The following is a 20,366-nucleotide window of genomic DNA, read 5'->3' on the forward strand; positions in this document are numbered from 1 at the left end:
CTGTATACATTATTTATTTATTTGTTCAGACTAAGGCCGAAGTAGCCTGTGCGGTATATAAGAGTCTTCTCCATTCGGCTCGGTCCATGGCTACACGTCGCCAACCACGCAGTCTACGGAGGGTCCGCAAGTCATCTTCCACCTGATCGATACACCTTGCCCGCTGCGCACCTCGCCTTCTTGTGCCCGTCGGATCGTTGTCGAGAACCATTTTCACCGGGTTACTGTCCGACATTCTGGCTACGTGCCCGGCCCACCGCAGTCATCCGATTTTCGCGGTGTGAACGATGGATGGTTCTCCCAGCAGCTCATGCTACTCGTGGTTCATTCGCGTCCTCCACGTACCGTCCGCCATCTGCACCCCACCATAGATGGTACGCAGCACTTTCCTTTCGAAAACTCCAAGTGCGCGTTTGTCCTCCACGAGCATCGTCCAGGTCTCGTAACGTAGAGGACTACCGGTCTAATGAGCGTTTTGTAGATTGTCAGTTTGGTACGGCGGCGAACTCTATTCGATCGGAGCGTCTTGCGGAGTCCAAAGTACGTACGATTTCCAGCCACTATGCGTCTCCGAATTTCTCCGCTGGTATCATTTTCGGCAGTCACCAGTGAGAAAAGTACACAAATTCTTCTACCACCTCGATTTCGTCACCACCGATGCAAACTCGCGGTGGGTGGCTCACATTGTCTTCTCTTGAACCTCTTCCTATCATATACTTTGTCTTCGACTTGTTAATGACTAGTCCGATCCGCTTGGCTTCCCTCTTCAGTCTGATGTAGGCTTCCTCCATCTTCTCAAAGTTACGTGCCATTATATTTATGACGTCGGCGAGGCCAAATAGCTGGATGGACTTATTGAAAATTGTACCACTCGTGTTAATCCCTGCTCTTCGTATTACCCCTTCCAAAGCGATGTTGAATAGCAGACACGAAAGACCATCACCTTGCCGTAGCCCTCTGCGCGTTTCGAAGGGACTCGAGAATGCCCCTGAAACTCGAACTACGCACATCACCCGATCCATCGTCGCTTTGATCAACCGTGTCAGTTTATCCGGAAAACCGTGTTCGTGCATTAGCTGCCATAGCTGGTCTCGATCGATTGCATTATATGTGGCTTTGAAGTCGATGAATAGATGATGTGTGGGCACATTGTATTCGCGACATTTCTGCACTGCCGTTCTACGCATAATTGTCCCATGTATATAGGAAATCCCAGCAAACATGGGACAAATATGCGTATGACGGTAGTGCAGTACTTGGCGAATGGCGAACACCTGGTCTGTGGTGGAGCATTCGCCCATAAAACCCGTCTGGTACTGCCTCACGAACTCCCTTGCAATTGGTGCTAGTCGACGGCATAAAATTTGGGAGAGTACATTGTAGGCGGCATTCAGCAATGTGATTGCGCGGTAGTTGCTACAATCCAGCTTATCGCCCTTTTTGTAGATGGGATACACGACACCTTCCATCCACTCCTGCGGCAAAACTTCCTTCTCCCAAATCTTGGTAATGACCCAGAGCAGCGCTCTAGCCAGTGCCTGTTTAAATAGCTCACCTGGTAGTTGGTCAACCCCAGGGGCTTTGTTGTTTTTCAGCCGGCCAATCTCCTCCTGGATTTCCTGGAGATCCGGAGCCGGTAGAATTATGTCCTGCGCGCATTATCCCAGGTCCATCACCATACCATCATCTTCGTCTGCCACATCGCCATTCAGGTGCTCTTCGTAGTGCTGCCGCCACCTTTGGATCACCTCACGCTCGTTCGTAAGAAGGCTCCCGTTTATGTCCTTACACATATCAGGCTGTGGCACGTGGCCCTTACGCGAACGGTTTAACTTCTCATAGAACTTTCGTGTGTTATTAGCGCGGTACAGTTGCTCCGTCTCTTCACGGTCTCGATCTTCCTGCTGGCGCTTTTTCCTCCGGAAAATCGAGTTTTGTCTGTTCCGCGCTCGTTTATATCGTGCCTCGTTCGCCCTCGTGCGGTGTTGCAGCAATCTCGGCCATGCTGCATTCTTCTCTTCTACTAACTGCTCACATTCGCCGTCATACCAGTCGTTTCTCTGATCCGTATACATTTGGTTGCCCAATATGTTGTATGAATACATATTTGCCATTTATTAATAATTTTGCCAAATTATCATATATATAATAGCCCTGTTTGTCTGTCCGGTGACTAGCCAACCAGACGCAGCACGCGGGGAAATTATCAAAAAAATTAGAATATCTGACACTTCAATTCTTTTTGCAATCAGATGCAGAAAACAAAACCAGTGACAACCTTAGACAATCAGACACAACATTTGATGAAAAAAAATCACAGACAACAGACGTTGAAAATTTTGATTTTTTTTTAATGCAATCGTTCATATTTAAAAAAACACTTGCCACGGGCGCTACTGCGTCCACAAATAAACTCGTTAAGTATACCGTCGTTCGGGGTGACATTGGGCCTAGGGGGTAAGATTGGGCCAAAAATGAAAAATGTTTGAACTCCTAATATCTCAGAAACGGTTACGAATTTTGATGAAAACTTCAAACGGTTCAAAATTATAATAAAATTCACGTCTAGGAAATCACAAAACAAATTCCAAGAACTAATTGTGCTCGTACGATAATGCTTGGAATTTGAATGTAAAACTATTGAGCGAATGAACCCGTATTAAAATAGTGTCAGTAATGTCCCAAAAATCTATTACATAACTAGTTTTTAGATCAATGGATACCTGGTTATCATGTTACGATAATCTGTTGTTGTTTTATAGAATTTTATTAATATTTATATAACGGTTCTGGTTTTTCGTAGCAACGAGCAATGCACGCAGAAAAGGGGTGAGATTGGGCCAAGCCTTCAGTTGATTTGCCATACATAGTTGGTAAGAGCCGTAATGTAGGCAAATATTTTGAATGAACGATTGAATCGTTCCATCGTCACCGCTGAACTATTTCATTTGGCCCAATGTCACCCCCTGTGCGGGGTGAGAATGGGCCAATTTTGAACAACATATAACTTTGAAGAATTTCCATAATTCATTATTTTTTTCCCAAACAGCGGTAAATTTATTATTCAAGCTTGTACCAAACTAATTAAAACTTGATTCTAATGTTAACTACTAGAGCTTTGTAACATTTACTTGGAGCATACGACATTTTGGCCCAATGACACCCCCGTGGGCGGTAGTACATTTTGCCTTTTCATAACAAAACTCCCAAACATTTAAACAAAACGATGGTTCTAATTAAACAACTCGATCGCCATCGTTTCGTTTTTATTTTCTTCGTTTTCTACTGCACACTTTGAATGCCGACAAATTCAACACTTCCAACTAGCCTTGATTGTCCACGACGATGTTCACTGTGAAATTATTGCTGTTTCTCACATATTTTTCACGTTCATGTTCACGGGAGGTGTACAGAAGGTTTTAGCCTGAAAATGAATAAATAGAAGATCTCTTGTTTATGAGGCACAAGTAGGTACACAAGGCAACGAAACAACAAACCATCTACATAAACAAAATGTTAGTGAACCTTATTACCAGTTTTTTGACGCCTGTAATTTGTTCTAAATCAAATTTGTTGACAAATGTCATACCGCAGATAACTATTTCGTAAAGAATTTGTTTGAACCGACAATAGTTTTATCTAGAGAAAAAAATAAATATTTGAGGCAACCCTATAACAACCAAATAATGTTGCCATATGTGACGAAAACAGTTTGATTGTACTTCCATCTGCCAGATCTCAGTGCTATTAGATGTATCGCCTGACATGGTCCTGACAATTTTTTTATTCGGTCCTCCGGAACCGGATAATGACATACCGGAACCTGTGCTAGAGTGGCCACATGCATTTAAAATGGCTCGATTTTTCTTAGCCATATATTATAGCAGGAATGTAATTTGATGTGTCGCATGGTATGGTTTCCTCAATATTTGATTTGGTTCTTCGGAACCGGATATGGACGTACCCGAACCTGTATTCGAATGTCCACATGTATTCAAATCTGTTCGTTTGTATTTCCATAGGCCATATCGCGTCGCGGCAGTGTAGTTTGATGTGGCGCATGGTATGGTTCTCACAAGTTTTGATTTAGTCCTCCAGAACCGGATAATGGCGTATCGGAACCAGGCATTGAAAGCGTGAGTGAAGCGGACGAGCATTCTTCTTCTTATTGGCATTACATCCCTAAACTGGGACAGAGCCGCCTCGCAGGTTAGTGTTCATTAAACACTTCCACAGTTATTAACTGCGAGGTTTCTTAGCCAAGTTACCATTTTGCATTCGTATATCATGAGGCTAACACGATGATACCTAATGCCCAGGGAAGTCGAGACAATTTCCAATCCGAAAATTGCCTAGACCGGCACCGGGAATCGAACCCAGCCACCCTCAGCATGGTCTTGCTTTGTAGCCGCGCGTCTTACCGCACGGCTAAGGAGGGCTAAGCGGACGAGCATTAATCTAATTCAATCATAGCATCCTATGCCAGTGAGTGAACAGCCTTGCTCAGATGGATACCAAACAACGATTATGAGCGATCGTTGCTGCGTAAACAACGAGCAACAGTGCTCGCCAAGCCTTACTTGATATGCACTCTAACTTTCACCTACTCAGTGACTGAGTAAAATTGTATTGGCATCTCTTTTCTTCTCACGGAAATTTTACTCAATTTTCGTCAAAAGCAGGATTACTCATAGTTTTGAGTTGTCCTGCTTTTGACGGAAATTGAGTAAAATTTCCCTGGGTTAGAAAGAGAGAGCAATACAATTTTACTCAGTCACTGAGTAGGTAGAAGTTAGCGTGTGGTATCCAGGGAAGCTACGACTGGAGCATTTGTGTTACGCTTGCTCTACTCGTATAAAACCAAAACACATCAGATGTTCTGCTTTATTCACTCTGTTTTCAAGTTGCTGGGATGGAGGAGAGAAAGTATCAAAGCCTCCCATGCAATGTATCATAGTTCTATTCTCATAGCGGATATAATTTTCCAAATGTCTGAAAAGATTTTTCTAACAGCGTGTGGCAACAACACTCATTATTAGGTTACCAAGTGATTTGCCTCGCTCAGTTGTCTCCCATTGGTGAGTGATGAAGATCTTTAAACATTGAATCAACGAACGCCAATTTTCAACGATCTAGAGAGCATCAGCGATTAGGCCGCAGTAGAGCATCAAGTTGGCATGAATTTAGCCGATTTTTACTCATGATCTGATTTTTTTCAATGCCTGATCGGAACATGTGCCAGAATGGCAACATGTGTCCAAAACAGTTCGATTTTCATCGGCCATATTTTGTCGCGGTAGTGTAATTTGTTGTGTCGCATGGTATGGTTCTCAGAAAATTTATTTTGGTCCTCTGAAACCGGCACCGGAACCTCCAGTGGTGTACCGGAACCGGTGCCGTAGTGGACACATGTGTCCAAATCGATGCGACTGTAGTTTTGTTGGCAAAATCTCATCACTGCAGTGTTGTTTGATGTTTCGCATGGTATAGCTCTAACAAATTTTGCTTTGGTACTGTGGAACTGGATACCGGAGATTCCGGTCCCGTAACGTAACATTAGACGTAGTTGTCAATATAAGACTATTGATGCACATCGATTTCCGCCGATCATCTATCAGTATAATTCTCTATTCGAGCCATTTTATAGCAGAATACAATTGACTACAATTAAAATATGACCTTCTATCCAAGGAAATATGAGAGGTATACCCTACGTTTCCGGTAATTTTTCCGGAAGAAAATATCCGAGCCGAAAACATCGAACGGCATTTAAAAGTGCTGCTATTTTCCTTTGTAAAACTAATTTTACTTTCAAAATCCGGCCCATGGTGTCAAAAATTATGACCATAAGTATGGTTTAAGTGTCGTCCCAGTCTTTCAAGGGTTAGCAAGACTTCAGAAGGAGACATTCCGAGAACAATCACGATTTAGAAACAAAAAAGTAAGGTCACCCTGGAAACTGTTACACGTTACAGCCTTTTGTAGGGTTTTGAATACCCTTACCACAGTAGGCTACCCTTGCGAAATTTCCATACGGATCCTATTTTTATTTTTCTCGATTTACTCAATTTTACTCGTAATTTTCATATAAGGAAATATCATATAAGCCTTTCGGAAGTTATAACGAACATATCTGCTGAAGGAAAAAAAAATTAGCCGTTTACGAGTTATGCAGATACGAACACAGTTCATCATTCCATTTTGATACATACAGATATTTCGGTCGTCTCATTGCTATTCGATTCTTAGTTGCCAACAAAACCATTTTTTTTACTTGTTTGGTTCTACGAAATTGTAACTCGATCGCACGGTTGTCTTCTTAACTTATTTCATCTAAAAAAATACCATGATGGGGACCAGCTCGGCAAACAACATTCAGACACGTCATGTCTAGCGTTGATTCCTCGCAAGAAACACGCAAAAAATCCCTGAACAGCACGTCCTCAGATATTGCAACCACCACGAGCATGATGAATAGGAACCGTGCAAAAACTTACACGCTGATAACGATGAATGAGTCGGTCGCTGGGGGGTGGCAAGTCAGCCGTAGGGAGAACTGAGATCGCTTCGCGAAACGACACGTACCTATAGTTACACACTTGCTGGCAGCAGTGAGCTCCCCGTCTCCGTCTCGCGGAAAATGCGTTAATTGGTAATGAATAAGTAGAAGGAAAATTTTAATTATTTGTGTAAACGGGAAATTTAAGACGCACAAACAACTGCGTGATTAGCTCGGAGAAGGGTGCTCGGAAAAGTGGAGGCCGTCGCGCTTCTGAAGGAAACTCAACAGGTGCAGCGCCGGTCCGGTGGTGCTGGCGGTGGCGGCGGCGGGAAAGCCGGCGAGGGTAGTTTTAGCGCAGCTCACAGTCCGTCAGAGTCAGTTAGTCAGTGGTAGGGAAAATTCTGAGAATCGAGCTCACGGGTATGTTATGCAGAGAAGCTGCTCGAGATATCTACGTATGTGGATATTACTACAAGCAAGTTATGCGAGTGCGGGCATTCCGACGTTCCGAGAATCAAAACGTAACTAAACCGTCCGTTTCGAGCAACAAGTATGGTCGAGTCGGTTGGGGAAGTTGGGGGGTCAAACGCCCTAGCGGTGGAAGGGAAACCGAACGCCAATTCGGTGCAAATTGAAATAGATTACGACAGATGAGACTATAGTATACGCCTTGGTTCTTTATCTCGGTTCGCGGTAATGAAGTTTTTAATGTTGCACAAAATGTATTTTCTTCCTGATTGTAGTATCGTGCTTTCTCGGTTATTAACTCGGTTTGTAAATTTTATGAAATGGAATAGTTTTAAACTTAAAACTTTAGTTTTTCAACTTGTTTTTAAAAATAATGTAGAAGGTGGGATAGGTTGCAGATTTTTAACCCAAAACTATCCGTTTCAGCCATTTGGTACACAGTTGGTAATAGACACGCTTCCCCAAACACGGTCAGGTAGTGCCTTCCATCAAAACAGAAACCGTCTATTGTGACGAACGGACGGTAACTTATTTGAGAGATTTCAGCAATCAACTGATAATTAGTGCGATTAGCCGACGGACTGGGCACCCATTAGTAGGACTTAGAATGAATCGGGTAGTCCTCATCACTGCCGGTTTTGATGTCCGAAAGACAATAATTGGGACGGTAACCAAGCTAAAAGTAGACTGTAGACATATTAAATTGAAATTTGAAAAAAAAAACAAAGGCGCCTTAGTTAACGAAGGCTCAGTACTAGGATTCTAAAGTTAATTAACACGTTCGTCAAGAATTCTGTAAAACTTTTTTAAAATTTCCTATTCCGTGGAAAATATTTGCTTGAAACACAAAGGACTAAAAGGACACAAAGTAAAATGTTTCAAGCGATTGTATGTTTACACAGTTTTCAAGCTTCCACTTCAAATCACAACTTACACATAAACAATTTTCTAATGCGTGCTGATATTTTTACCCCCTTTCAATGCAATCCGAGAGCCGTTCCGTTCTAGGGTTCGCCGTGTTAATGTTTCGCTTCCTCCATCATCGCCATGGCCATCTCGGATGATGACAACGACGCCGCTGCTCGCTCTGTGCCAAATCTCGCTTACATACAAATCACAGCCTGCTGTGTTGCAGAAAGCAGCATCATCGCATCTTCCGGGGGGCCGCGAGTGACCGCTCCCATCCACCGTCACACAGACAACGCAGCCGTCTTCGGAAATAATTTTGCGTCCCTGAATCACTCCCCCTCCCCATCCACTTCGTTAATACGAGTTACGTGAACAGAACAAGTCCATCGTCGGGCGTACCGGGGTTCATCGCGAATGACGACACGACCGGCCAAGATTGTTGGAATATTTGCGAATCAAGCCGCTTGTCCGCTCCATCATTCCACTCTTGAATACACGAGCCCCGGTCGCGACGCGATGGGGACCGTTGTTTTCGAGTGCCTTCAAAATAGACCTGTGCGCCGCCGCGCCGCGCCGCCGCCGCCGGTAGTTTTACTCACGCCGCCGCCGCCGGCGATTTTGGGTCGGCGCGCCGCCGATCATAATTTTGCCACGCCGATGACTAATCGCAATAAAAAAAATCAATTAACTTGAGTCGAGTCGAATAAATAAGAGACACTGAAGATGGCCTTACAGAGACGAAATACGTATTTGTAAGACAATACAACGAGGTGGAATTGATTGGAATAGTACTAAACTCGTTCTTCTTCTTATTCAACCGTCTAACCGTCTAACCATCTTATTCAAGCACTAAAAGAGATTTATATATTCTTCTTATTGGCATTACATCCCCACACTGGGACAGAGCCGTCTCGCAGCTAAGTGTTCATTAAGCACTTCCACAGTTATTAACTGCGAGGTTTCTAAGCCAAGTTACCATTTTTGCATTCGTATATCATGAGGCTAACACGAGGATATTTTTATGCCCAGGGAAGTCGAAACAATTTCCAATCGGTAAATTGTCTAGACCGGCATCGGGAATCGAACCCAGCCACCGTCAGCATGGTCTTCTACGAAATGTTGTTAAGAACCGTCAAGGAATTCCTTCGGAAGTTTCTTTAGCAATTCTTCCGGATATTTCTTAATAAATTTCTCAAGAAATTCCGTTTGGAGTTTCTTCAAAAACTATTTAGCAACTTTTCAATTTTTTAAAGGAATACCTCCTCATGAATTTCTTCGGCAATTATTCTATGAATTCTTCAAATAAATTCTTCCAGAGATTGCATAAGGGATTTCTTCCAAATTTTCCTAAGAAATTTCTTCAAAGCTTCTTCCAGCAATTCCTTTAAAACAATCTTCGAGAATTCTTTTAGAACTTCCTGCAGGAATTCCATCGAAAATGCCTTCATGGGTTCTTTACGAAATTCTTTCAGTAATACCTTCGGATTTTTTTCAGTGTTAGTTGTTTAATTTATTTGTTTTATTTTTTCAAAAATTCAATTAGCAACTCCACCGAAAACTATTTCATTATCTAATTAATTTTCAATGAATTTCCTGGAAGAAATCTAAGAAGGAATCCGGAATGCTTTTCGAAGAAACTTTTAGAGAAATCCCTGGTGAAATATCCAAAGGAGTTCTTGGTGGAGTTTTTTTTAGATTATTCAAGGAATTTTTTTGGAGGAGCTCTTAAATAAATTTTTGGAGAAGTTTTTGAAGAAATTCCTGTAGGGTTTTATGCAGGAATTTCTAAATATATTTCCAAAGGCATTTTTAAAAGAGAGCCTGAATGGATTTTCGAAAATAATTCCCGTTTGAACTACTTTAAGAGATTTTGAAAGTATTTCTAAACAACTTCCCACAAACCACGTAGGCCGCACATTTTCAAACCCTACCCCCTTTCCCCCCTAGAAGACTTTTCCTAAACCCCTCCCACCTTTCCTTGAAGTCTACGTAGACTTTTTGAAATTTAACATAATTTAACATTAATGTCATGACCTTGGAGAAAAAACTGGAAATCAACCACGTTTTCAGCAATTCAGATATACAAATCTATTTTCAAATCCATTGTGAACACTACAGTAATCCTGAACTGAATAAAATCCAACTCAATATCAACGAAATCAAATTCAATCCTCTGTCCATAGCTCCTGAAATCAAATCTCGAAGCCAATTATTTTAATTCCTGTTGGATTTGATTCCTCCTAGAGGTGTGCGCTACCGCCACCGGCACTTGCATAGGCGCGCCACTGCTTAAAGTCTGTCACGCATCTGAATTATAATTCTTCATGCCGGTTCAAATTTGTAGAAAACCCAAAAATTTTCGAGTTGAAATTCCGAGAACGTCAAGTCTACATTCCAAAAAGTTTGTCGTAGAAATTCCGTAGAATTTCCCGATTGATAACCTTTAAAGTTTCCAGGTAATACTCCAAAGAACTCTCCGTGATAATTCCGATATTTTTCTTGAAAATTCCATTCCGTTGAAATCTCAAGAATTTTTTCTAAATTCCAAAAGTTTTCCAGTTAAAATGTCGAGTAATTTCCCGTGAAAATTTTAAATTATTTCCCGTTGAAACCATGCTAAAGGTTTCCTACAATATTTTGACATTTCTCCTGCAAAGTAGGAGCGATTTCCTGAAGAAATTTAGAAAAAATCCTATGGATTTCAGTTGAATTTGTGGTGAATTTATCGTAAAAAAATAGAATGAATTTTCATGGAAATTACCAATGCTTTCTTACAAGAATTGCAATATTTTTTTGTAAAAATTCAAAGAGTTTTTGGTGGGAAATTCACCTTACTGACCTTGTATTCGTACAGCTTTAACGTAATAAAAGAGCAAACAAAAAAGTTAAGAGGGTTCAAATCCGGGAAGCTGGGAGGTCGCAATGTTTTGTCCAAAATGTCGATGAAATTGTCCCCATATTAGGCTAAAATTGCGATTTCCGTGTATAAAGGGTTATCGTCCTATTGGAACACGTAGGGCTCATCTCCGTCTTAGCACCGGGACACTGAGGGCATCAATCGTCCCCAAAACCCCAGTTTTGTAGTACGGCGCAATGCTTTTGACCTTCAAAAACGGCTATTTATGATGCCCCAATTTATGATTTTCAATGCGCGTAATAAACAAACAACAAGTGACAGAATGTTAACAACACACACATCCGATAGCGTATAACGGCTAACGCTGACACCAATACTCATACAGAATATGTTCATTGGGCTTACAAACACAATGATCAAACATTTGTATTCGAATCTATTGAACACCCTGTATATGTATGTCCAAAGAATTCCTCGCGAAAATTCCAAGAATTTCTGAAATTGAGAAAAATTTCCCGGGGACTTCCCAGAAAATCTTCAGTGGAAATTTTGAAGAATTTCTCACGGAAATTTCGGAGAATTCCCCTTACAAGTTCCAAAGAATGTCTTCTGGAAATTCCAAAGACTTCTTCTTGGATATTCCAAAATGCTTCCTTTGTAAATCTATATAATAAAAATGAAATGATCTGTGTTCGTATCCGCATAACTCGAAATGGCTGCACGGATTTTCTTCAATCCTTCAGCAGATATGTTCGTTATCATTTCCGACGGGTTTAGGGGAAGTGCACCGGTTTTGGCCAACTTAGTGCCTAATTTAGCCAACCCTCAAAAATAGATAATTTTCGAAAATAATCGATCAGTTGAAAGCAGCGTTGTATCGTGAGGGATATATCTCTTGTTGGAACTAATAAAACAAATTAGGAAAATGGCCAAAACCTGTACAGTTCCCCTATATGATATTTCATCATGCGAAAATAATTAGTAAAGTTGAATAATTCGTGAAAAACTAAAATTAAGATTCGTATGAAATTTCGCATGGGCAGTTCACAGCGCACATTTTCGCCTACTATGCAGGACAACGTCTGCCGGATCGACTAGTTCTAAATAATTTTTCGTCGAAGTGCGATAGAATTCCCCGTGGAAATTCTAAAGAATCACTTGTAGTGCCGAAAATCAAAAGATATTTTAGTAGAATCTACAATGTAAGCAATGTAATTCAAGTGGAAATTTTGAATTTTTTTCGAAATTTTTAATAGAATACTTTGGAGAAATTTCGTGCTCAGCACAGAATAATTTGCTGTTAAAATCATGATATTTTTAAGCCGTAGTTCAGACTATTACTTCAGTGAAATCCATAAGAGATTCTAGAGCTTAATGGTAAATTCTTGCAAAAAAAAAAATACGGAAAAATCGAAAAAAAATCAAACAAGTGAACTTCGCACAAAGCTGCTGTAAAACAGTCTACGTAGACTTTTCGTATACCCCCGCCCCCCTTCGTAGAATGACGTAGACTTTTTCGAACCCCCTCCCCTTCAAGAGTCTACGTGGTTTATGGACAACCCCTAGAGGAATTTCTAAAGGAATATTTGATGGAATTTCCGGAGGAATTCTCAAAGGAATTTATGAAGAAATTTCTAATAGAATTTCAGAGGAAATGCCTACTGGTATTTCTGAAGTCATTCCTAGATTTCTTCAGGATTTTTTTTTGTAATTCTTCAAAAAATCCTCTGGAGATTCGTCCAGGAATTCCCTCGGATATTACCTCAAGAAGTTCTATAAAAACTCCTCCTGAAACGAATTCCAGAAAGTCTTTCGAAAATTCTCTCAGTTATATTCGGGAATTTCTCTCAGGAATTATTTCGAAGAAAGTTCCTTCAAAAATTTGTTTAAGAAAACCTTGGGAAAATCGTTAAGGTGTTTTCCCGAAATTTCGTCAATAAATTCTTCTAAGAACTCTTTTGGAATTCCTTGAAAAGTTCTAGGACGAAATTTCCTTAAGAATTCCTGAACAAGTTCCTGAAGGAATATCCGTAGTCCCTGCAGGTTTTTTTCAAAGTAACTCCTGAAGAAACTTCTGACAGTCTTAGATATCTCCGAAAATTCCTTTGGACATTCCGTCAAGACTTCGTTCAGAAATTCGGATATACCTTCTGAAAATCCTTCTTTTTGAAATATCTACAGAGAATGTTTTAGGAGTTTCTTAGGAAATTGTTTCAAAATTCCAAATCTCTAAAAACTCCTTCAGAAATTTATCAACGGATTACTTCGGAAATTTCTGTCAGCTTCGGAATTTTGCTTTGGAATTTCTTTGAAAATCAATTTGATATTCCTTCGGATTTTTTTTATTAATTCCTCTAGGAGTTCCTTATCAAGTTCCTTGATAATAATTGTTTTCCTGAAATTCCCATAGAAATTCTTCCAAAACTACTTTAAGCAATTTAATAGAGAATTTCTAAGGGTAATCCTTTGAAAATTCCTCCAGAAAATTCTTTTGTAACTTCATGAAGCTACCTACAGACACTGACAAAACTAGCTCTGTACACATCGTTGATTCGTCCAGTCGTCCTGTACGGCCATGAATCATGGACGATAAAAGATGCAGATTATCAAATTCTCAAAGTGTTTGAGTTGAAAATACTGTGCTAAATACTGTGCTTTGCTCAAAATTTTCTTAAAAGATTCCTACTACACTTTCCAACACTACTTCAGAAGTTTTCTTGGAAAGTCCTTTAGAAAATTCTCTTAGGAACTCCATAAAAAAATAGTTCATTCTTTGATAAATTTCCGAATGAATCCCTGCAGGAATATTTTATGTTTTACTAATGGAATTTCCCAAAGAGAACCTGAATGGATTATTCTTTCCAAAAAAAGAAAAATTCTGCAGACATTGTCATAGGATTTTACGAAGGAATTCCTAATGAAATTTACTGAGAAATGCCTGTAGGAATTAAAAAAAAATCATAGTTTCCTCCAGAAATTCTTTCAGAAACTCCACCAAGAGCTTTTTTGGCATATTTAGGCAAATTTCAGGAAAATATTAGATTTTTTCTGAAACTTAGTTATTTTGAGATCAAAACGACTGAAGTGTATCTAAATCCTAAATTGAAAATAACTTTTGAACAAAGTTACTACCAATTTGTTCTATGACACCGAAATCTAATTCTTAACACTTAGGGATCACGAAAAAGTGAAGCAGGTTTATTGTTAAAATTTGATTAATCAAAATCAAAGAGTAACAAAATAGTGGTTATTCAAATAATATTTTGAAATCAGGTATTGATTAGTATCGTCGGCAATTGACTATTTTGAGTGTGCTGTTTGATGATCGGCATACGCAGAATATTGCAATTTTAATTCACTGAAGTCGGTTTTTATACGGGCGATTCCTACCGTGTGAATCAAACCGCATTAATCCAAAAATCCGCGGTAAAATTGATTTTTTCAACCATTTATTTTTTCATCCACACCGGTTCACGCCGCCGCCGCCGCCGCCGATAAAACTCAACGGCGCGCCGCCGTGACGCCGCCGCCGCCGGGGCAAAAGTGACCACCACGCCGCCGCCGCCGATGATATGACCGGCGCACAGGTCTACTTCAAAACCGACCGGCGGCACACAGTGGCCGACAATCACGATGGAGCATATGAAACCTAAGAAACACAAAAAAACTGGACAAGATGTCGTGTTGAATACGTGACACTGAATTTCTCTTGAGGTCAGAATACGCACCTTTTTTGCCTTTCTCGTACAACAAAGTTGTACCAGAAGGCTATAATTTCACTCCAAAAGCCAAGTTTTGATAGAAGGCTCGGAGACCCATAGTGTTATATACCAATCGACTCAGCTCGAAAAACTGAGCACATGTCTGACTGTGTGTGTGTGTGTGTGTGTGTGTGTGTATGTGTGTAGCCCCGGGAATTTTTTATTGTTAAACACGTTTCATATAGAAGGACTTGACCGATTCGAGTGCAACTAGTTTCATTCGACGGAGAAACTTTCCTAGTTGGACACTATTGTTTTTGTTTGCTAATATTTCATGCGGTTTGAATAATATTTATATTTTTCTTTTATCAAATACACTGTGTACATGCACATTTTAAATCATTAATCAATTTAGCCGTGACGCAATCCATTACTCTTATAGTTGAGTTATTTTTAAGCAGCGTGATATAATCGCATCAAAGCTATTAACCGCCTAAATGTAGGCAATTTACGTTCATTTACCATACTAATTCGAATTCAACACATTGAATCGGGAAAGGCATAATCACCACTGGGGGATAAATTTGGCTTTTTAATCTTGCGTTTATTTAGAAGGCTCATTTGCCATTTGCCATTACGGAGCCGGAAATATGTGTTTTTCATACAAATTATTTTACAATTCTTGTGATTCTTTTTACAAGTACAGTTAGTTTGAGTAGCCGACGTACAGTAGCGCGACTGACTCGAGGTTAGGGATGACAAATACACAATAGGAAAAGGAGGGGCTTTAGGGTTTTAAATTTATTGATTGCGATGTTGTTGACTTGGTTTGATGGTGGACTTTGCATTGATCTGTAATGGAAGAGAAACAAAAACAAAAAAGGAGACAACGAAAAGAAGAGGACACTTAGTAGGGGAAATGCTACATACAGGGGACACACAAAGATTCAAATTCTAACATCAATCTCTTTCAAAAACAAATTGATTAGGTTCATATACTCTAAATCAAGGCCCGCTAACACTTCCCGAACGGGTTTTATTTGTTTTCCTCGGACCCGAACAGTTTCAGTCAGCTCAGACCTGGTTTCACGATGCTCGACGCACCCCCACACGACATGCTCGATATCCTGATAGTTGCCACAGATACAGAGATTGCTTCCAGAAAGCCCAATTCGAAACGTATGTGCATTTAGCGAGTAGTGATTAGACATTAGTCTACACATGGTTCGAATGAAATCACGTCCCAAATTCAACCCTTTGAACCATAGTCTCTTCGATACCTGAGGGAGAATAGAATGCAGCCATCTACCCATGTCTCCACTTTTCCATTTCTGCTGCCAACTGATCAAGGTCTCCTGATGAGCTATTGTAAAAAAAATCATCAAAGGCGATTTGCCGCTCGTAAATATCGCCTTCCATAGCGCCCACCTTAGCCAGGGAGTCCGCTTTCTTATTGCCCGGGATCGAGCAATGAGAAGGGACCCAATACGCACCTTTGAAGTTACAAGTTCTCACATTCCACTAAGAAGCTCTAGATAATCGTTTGCAGGTCAGAAAGATTAAAACACAAAACATATTTTGCTTCAAAAAGACTATTTAAAATATTTTTGATTCCATCGCGCAGACTAGAAAGTTTTCCGAAGGAACTTTATTGCCTTTTTTCCGATAGGTTTCTTTTTATTTTATTTATTTTAGTCTTGAAAATTTTCTTACATTTTAATTGGTCAGCATCTTAGGGCACTGCAGCTTTCATTTACATTAGTATTTTGGTTTTGTTGCAATGAGATTTCGTTATTTTAAACTAGGTATTCGGTTTGCTCTAATGAGCTACCCAAGTAACAATTTCCATGCTTCTTGGATTTATCTAATTCTTATTGCAGACTTATGACAGCAGTCACCAAGCTAATTGCTCAGTTTTATTGGCGCTCTTATCGCTATCAATAAACCTCTCATAAATCTGCTGAAAAAAGCTTCAAACGTCAAATGCTTGTTGACCATATGAACAGATCTATGGTTGTGATAAAGAGCGTAATAAATCTAATTCTCAACGCTTGGATAAAGCTTCTATTTTTGGTCATAATGTGGTCAAATGAATTACCCCCATAAGAATGTTTGCATTGCGAAGAGTTTATGACGGTGTTTGAAAAAAGCGAAAATTTTCTGATCAAATTCCATGATGGCCATATTGAAAATGGAAATGCATTTCGAAGTCAGTGATAAATATCACTGAAATTTACGATTAAACGTAATTTTCACCGCGTATCATGCCTTTTCTGATAACAAATTTTACTTATTAATAATTTCGGTAAAAGTACTAATCAATTTAGCAGACATCTTAGATAATGTGGTAATAAATATTTTCAATATATTTCCCTGAGGTGCGTTATATTGCCGGCGCGTGGTGTTCAACCTTATTTTTTCTCCAGCTTTGACCATGAAATCGGACGCGCACCTCATTTTCAATGGCAGTAAATCGAAAAACAAACCTGAAAGCAAATATTATTTTGTTGTCATCATCATAACTTCCATCAAAAATCCATTTTGTTATTATTTTTCTGTAAAGTTTTGTTTCTCTTTTTTCAAAGCAACATTTTGACAGCTGCCGCAGCCAAATTCCCTTTTTTTGCGGGTGGTTTAAAAAAGGTTTCTAAATGCTCTTATGATAGGTTTATAGTGGTTATCTGGAGAGGGCCACTTGGCAATATCTTACTCTTATAGAGGTCATCCGAAGGTTGCCGTGTATTATTCGGTTTTATTGTTAGATCTTATAAATTGATCTTGAAAACCTTTCCTAGAGCGGAATAAAACTTGAAATGTTACTTGGGTATGGTTTAGTTTGAAATGTAAAATTTAATAGAGCCTACCTAACTTGACTTAAATTTGAAAATACTTAGTGAATCAGATCGCGCATAATCTGGTGCTCAGAAATTTGGCAGCGTGCCCTAAACCTTTGAAGGGACTCACCAAAGCGATCCTCTAAAGTTTTCAATCGGCCAACCGATGTACTGTGGTATTCCGCATTCTATACGGAGCGTTTAGAATCATCCGGAGGAACTTATTCTGGGCTCTCTGGAGTTTTAAGTGATGTGTTTTCGCGCAACTCTACCAAACTGGCATACCGTATTCAATGACGGGAAGAATGATCTGTTTGTAGACAACAAGTTTATTGTTCTATGACAGGGTCGACTTTCGGTTGATTAGAGGATACAGAAGTTTCAATAGCAGATTGCATTTAGTATCCGTTTTATCGAGCAGCTTGTTGTCTAGTGTCAGGCCAAGGTAATCCGCCGTGTTGGCCCATTCCACTGATGTGTCGTTCAAAACGATTTTACAATCTACAGCCGGAATAAGTCTGGGGGATTGTGAGTGGGAAAAGAGGATGGTCTGGGTTTTCGCTGCGTTGATGCAGATCTTCCAGTTGGTGAAGTACTCTGTCAGGACATCTAGGCCTTGTTGGAGCTTCGATTTGAGAGCTCTGATCACTCTACCTTTGTAGATGATAGATGTGTCGTCTGCAAACTGAGAAAGTATGCCGCCTCCTGGGAGTGCTCCGCCTATAGAGACCGGCACTTCACTCTACGAACTGATGCCGAAGGAGTGGCATTCATCTTGAATCGCACAAACGAAGGCTCGAAACGTGCTTTAACAAGAGCGGATGGCTGGGCACTCAGGCTAAGCCCCTACGACTACGATGTGGAATATGTACGAGGTAGAGAGAATATCGCCGACCCTTCATCCAGGCTATACGTCGGGGACGATGCGCCGTTTGATGAGCACCATAGTCCATGGGAGATTGCTTGTTTGGAAGTTAATGCCGTGGGATTCTTAACGGAACACGAAATCATAGACGCTACATCAAATGACCAGGAACTCCAAGGGGTAATAAACTCCTTAGCAACAGATATCTGGCCCTTAGAACTGAGAAAGTTCCAAGCAGTCGCCGCCGACTTATCTGTCAAAAATGGAATCCTTATTAAAAACGGCTGTGCTGTTATCCCAGAACCACTTCGGGAAAGAACCCTGGAGCTAGCACATGACGGTCATCCAATGGTGGCAAAGCAGAAAAGTATCCTCAGAGCGCGTCTGGTGGCCTGGAATGTCAAGCGCAGCCGAAAAGTGGGTAAAATCATGTCAAACATGTGCGATGAACGGTAAACCCGAAAAACCGACACCGATGAAAAGGATATTTGCTCCACAGTCCGTGTGGGAAACTATTGCTTTAGACTTCAATGGACCATATATGAAGTTTAACGGAATTTCAGTGTTGGTGATTATCGACTACCGTTCCCGTTACGTGATAGCACGACCGGTCAAATCCACAAGTTTTGAACATACGAAGCGAGTTTTAGAAGAAGTTTTCGAAAGGGAAGGTTTTCCCAAGACCATCCGTTCCGATAATGGTCCCCCTTTCAACGGTACAGAATACTCAAACTATTGCCTCGAGAGAGGCATCCAGACAACTTTCTCCACACCTTTGTTTCCGCAACAAAACGGGTTAGTGGAAAACTTTATGAAACTCATAAACCGGGGAATGTCAACAGCCATAAGTCAAAATACAAATTTTGTTGAAGAATTGCGAGCTACCGTCAACGCTCATAACGCCGCTGCTCACGCAGTAACTGGGGTCCCACCCGAAGAAGTTTTCCTAGGAAGGAAGATCAAACGCCGGCTGCCTCTTCTAATCCACAAGAAAGCCGACTTCGATGACAACCTTTTGGACAAGAGAGATGCAGAAGCGAAACTTAAGGGAAAACAACGGGAAGATGTCAGGAGAGGTGCCAGGAAATGCAATGTATTGCCGGGTGATACAGTAATCGTTGAACGAACTTGCAAAGCTAAGGGTGAAGCGAGGTTCGCCCCCCAAAAATACACAGTTCTAGAAGAGAATAATGGTAACCTGGTACTGTGCAACGATGAAGGACAAATCCTCAGAAGGAATGTCACGCAAACTAAAAAAGTCACAGATTGGCGCGCAGATGACCACCAAAAGGCTCGTTTGGATACAGAAACTTCAGCACGTCCATCACGAAATAGAAAAGCTCCAACATACTTACAAAACTATGTGCGCTCACTAGAAGAATAATGTTAAACATTTGATTGTTAACCTTTTTGCCGTTATCCTTGAATTGATAAAATAAACATCGTTTTGAACATTTATTGAATTACACTTCGTACGTTCACACAGAAATAGCACAACTTATCTCCTCTTTCACTGCCTTTATCAATCAGTTTCGATGGTTTCGATAGCTATCCGATTCCAGGTTGTTCTCCTGTCCATATCACAACATTAAGATGTCTAAAAAAAAAACCAAAGAACTAGTTTAAAAAAATATTCACTATTTGCAGCATACTAAACTCACCTTTTGGTTGTATATTTCCATTTTTTAGGATATGCGCGGGGCCTTCGTCTTCGATGCAGGTACAATTCCGCATATTTGGTGTTTGTCATACTTGGAAAATTGATGGGTAAATCACCAGCACAAAGTTATAATTGAAGGAATTAGATGTTTTTGTTTACATTCAAAATAAACTCTGTAATGGGTCAAACACAATTGGTACGTTTGCGTGCGTTTTGACAGTTTTCCCATGGGAAAACTGTCAAAACGCACGCAAACGTATCAATTGTGTTTGGCCCATAAGTTCACTTACACCATATTGTTATTGCTGGTATTGGTGAACATGGTATTCGTGCAGACATCCTGGAAGCCGTTATTATTCCAAGAAAACTAACATTACCGTTTATATTTACAGTTTTCATTCACCTTTCTCTTGCGATGTTCTGTTCTCTCATTCTCATTCAACCCATTCAACGAAAACGAGAGCGTAAACGTCATAATGATCCCAGTGAAAAAAAAGACGTCGGCCCGTAGTAAAGCAACGTGAAATACGATATACAGTGGTCTTCAAAATTAATTGAACGGCTCACATA

General features: G+C 40.4%; 1 long non-coding RNA gene across 1 annotated transcript; it reads right to left on the minus strand.

Annotated features, from left to right (window-relative positions):
- Window positions 1-19,044: 19,044 nt before the first annotated feature.
- On the minus strand, window positions 19,045-20,302 carry LOC134204895 (uncharacterized). Its single transcript, XR_009978009.1, has 3 exons — window positions 20,087-20,302; window positions 19,798-19,887; window positions 19,045-19,733 (listed from the first exon to the last, which is right to left on the minus strand). It is a non-coding gene; the product is annotated as an uncharacterized LOC134204895 (long non-coding RNA).
- Window positions 20,303-20,366: the final 64 nt, after the last annotated feature.

The sequence above is a fragment of the Armigeres subalbatus genome, unplaced genomic scaffold (genome assembly GCF_024139115.2).
Source record: "Armigeres subalbatus isolate Guangzhou_Male unplaced genomic scaffold, GZ_Asu_2 Contig947, whole genome shotgun sequence".
In the NCBI taxonomy this organism is placed as follows: domain Eukaryota; kingdom Metazoa; phylum Arthropoda; class Insecta; order Diptera; family Culicidae; genus Armigeres; species Armigeres subalbatus.